At 40.3% G+C, this 3232-nt stretch overlaps 1 long non-coding RNA gene across 1 annotated transcript; it reads right to left on the bottom strand.

Moving 5' to 3' along the window:
* Positions 1–317: 317 nt before the first annotated feature.
* LOC139035931 (uncharacterized) lies at positions 318–2314 on the bottom strand. The gene is made up of 2 exons (XR_011488585.1): positions 2049–2314; positions 318–1567 (listed from the first exon to the last, which is right to left on the bottom strand). It is a non-coding gene; the product is annotated as an uncharacterized lncRNA (long non-coding RNA).
* Positions 2315–3232: the final 918 nt, after the last annotated feature.

The raw sequence follows: 3232 nt of genomic DNA on the forward strand, positions 1-3232 counted from the left end.
AGTACTAAAGAGTCAATATCTTTGTCCCTGTCTTACCTTCTTCAAAGAGTAATCAGAGTGTCAATTGCTGAGGCCAACAGAGTAGTTTAGTAGATGTTGTCTTTATACTCTCTAACTACATGTAAATCTGGAAAGAGTTTTGTATGTGTTTAAGATTAAAACATTTAACTTATATTAACATGCCATCTGTCTTTCTCTTTTGCCGGGGTCCAGCCTTGGCAGGATCCAGGGGTACCCTCAGGATGAACGGTGTCGGCGAGAGAAAGAGAAAGAGAGAGAGAGAGAAAGAAAGAGAGAGAGAGATCAGACAGGGGGTGCAGCAGAGTCTGGCAAATCTTTATTTTTTACCGTAGCTTTTATATTCTAAGTTAGTACATTTTTAAGGGGAAGATAGTTTAATATTACATCGGCTCATCTTTCACAAAACCAGGGTGTTTTCCACATACTTCTTTGTGAGAGTCTTGTACATTATCTTCTGGCCTTGGGGCCTATTGACATTTTATGACCTAGGTGAATGCAAAGCTGTTTTCCATAATCTATTCTTTAATGAACACAAAGGTCAGTCCTTCTGCAGAAGTTATCAGTTAAATTTATCTAAAAGGTTTACCACACAAAGACTGCAGCTCCAGTGAGGCAGCCCCTGTTTAGCATTCCTGGTTAAAATGAACAATTCTAAACTCTTATTTTTCTAAATCTCTAACTATAACCACTTTTAGAATAATATTTTTATGTTCTCTAATAGGGCTTCCTCACCCCCTAAGGGCTCTGTGCCTATTAGGGCCTTTACGTGATCAGGTTCTTTATGCTGTTTATGATTAAGCTGCTGTGAGCAGTTATGTGCATTAGTGTGCATTTGCCAAGCAGGCTAGAATGCCAGCAAAGGGGTCTAAATTGAAACACTCCTTTCATCCTGGATAATCTTATAGAATACCACCATCCGCGGACATATTAATTAAAGTTCTACGTTCTGTTTGGAAAGAGATCGGGGAAGGCCTTCTACCCATGTCACAGAAATTAGTGAGTAGTCTAATATAGTAAGCATCAGAAAGACAGAGATCATCTTTAAGGTGAATGCCAGGGCAGCTTTTCGAAATCTCTTTAGTCCTGATCTGCCTTGCTTGTCAGGTCTTCTCCTCATGACCTTGTCATGGGTGGGATCTCGTACGCTGGCTCCCGGCACTCTTTTATATCTTTTTCTTTCTTGAAATATTCTAAATATTTTAGAATCTTTTATTCTTCGTCTTTATCTTGTTTAGAAAGGACTGAAGTTAAAATATAATGGCAGTTAAAGAGATAGGCACTTGGAAATGTATACAAGTAAAAGGTAACAGAACATGCCACCACAAGATATGTCACTTTGGCATATGCATTATTTTGAGTTGAAGGCAATCAACACTCACACAACTCAGGAAAAACATTTTCTCTCTTCCTTAACTGCCTAAAAGAAATTAGAAAGGGGGCTTATATTGAAGAAGGAATTCATAGGGCCTGGACTCCATCTCGGGCCTGTCCATGCTGATCGTGCTAGGCCGCCTCTCCAATGGACTCTGAACTCTGTGCTTAGCACCTGTGGGAATGACAATGGAAGGATAAGACCGCCTCTGTGCAGGGGAATCTTGAAGATCCTAAGAAAAAACAGACACTAATCACCCCTGCCTTCAGACAGCACCTATCAGAATGTAACCACAGGCTTATCGGTTATTAACTGGTTGGAATGTAACCGCGGGCTTATTGATTATTAACTCTTTGAACACATAACTCGTGAATGATGGGGTTATTGTGATTGTATTTACTCTTCCTTTGGAAGCCTCACGGGATTTGGGCTGGTGGGTTTGGACACGTACACATGGGGTGTAAAAGATTTTCGCAAATGCTGGCCGGGGTCCTTGGCTAAGAGGAGACTCTGCCTTGGGCCCGTCGGTGTAATAAACTGCACTCCACTATCTGCATTGTCCTTCTGAGTGAGTTTGTTTCCCAGAAAGCATGGCTATAACAATATCAGGAAGAGAATTATTGCCAGAGATAACGTTTTCATCTGAAAGACTTACCTGCTTGGCAGGCAAACATTTATTTACCAAATATTTTCTCTTCTCACCATGTGAATTGTCTTCTTCCTTTGAAGTTTCTCTGTCCTTTTCCTCAGCTGAGGATAGCATATAGCCTCACTTGCCTGGCTGTTTTGGAGTCCCTTATCTGTGTGGGGCTCCCATATGTACATGTGGCCTCCCAGGTGGCGCTAGTGGTAAAGAAGTCACTCGCCAATTCAGAAGACAATTTCCTGGGTTGGGAAAATCCCCTGCAGGAGGGCATGGCAACCCACTCCAGTATTCTGGCCTGGGAAATTCCATGGACAGAGGAGTCTGGCGGGCTACAGTCCATGACGTCACAAACTGTCAGGCATGACTGAAGAGACTTAGCAAGCATGCCAGCATATTTACATAATTAAATTTGCTTTCCTCCTATTAATCTGCCTTTTTATTAAAGGGGGGAGGTCTTAGGCAAGAACCTAGAAGGGTAGAGAAATATTTTTCCTCGCCTCTACAAGTCCCTCCCAAGAAAGCCAAATTGTTCAACACGAAAGATTTCTCAAATCTGATGCTAATTAATGGACAAGAAAACTTTTAGCCAATCAGAAAGAATCCCCAGCACTTGCTCCTGTTAAGTTCATGCTACTAAAAAAATACTCTCATTCTTTGATGGCTTCTGATTGCAGAATAAACGTGATACACAGTGAAATAACACAGTTTGATTCAGAATTAGTTTTGTTTGGGCCTTAAAGAAAATGGTCACCAAACTGTTTCCTGAGGCTGGCATGTTCATTGTGTGAAAAGATGCAAGGTTTTTGGACACAAAAATACCTAAAATCTGGAAAACACATCCCAGCTATTAATAGTTTTCCAAGGAAAAATACCCGATATTGAAACCATAAAATTTTTAAATATTATGTATATTAAAATCAAATGGATAAGTCTTTTCCATTTAAGTGTAATAGTATTTGTACTTTCAAAATAGGATAACAAAAAATCTGAGTCTCATTTCTCTGGGTTTACTTTGCCAAGGTTGAATATGAATATCATTATACAGTTTAACCACATCTTCGCTATTCACCTGAAGGCAGCATAATCTAGATAAAGGCAGAAGAAATGAGTACAGCCTAAACTGCAGCATCTGCATGTCTACAATCCAGAGGGTGTCGTATTCATTCACCTCTTCTACATTGAGAAAGTAGGAA

Source organism: Odocoileus virginianus, chromosome 7 (genome assembly GCF_023699985.2).
Source record: "Odocoileus virginianus isolate 20LAN1187 ecotype Illinois chromosome 7, Ovbor_1.2, whole genome shotgun sequence".
Classification (NCBI taxonomy): domain Eukaryota; kingdom Metazoa; phylum Chordata; class Mammalia; order Artiodactyla; family Cervidae; genus Odocoileus; species Odocoileus virginianus.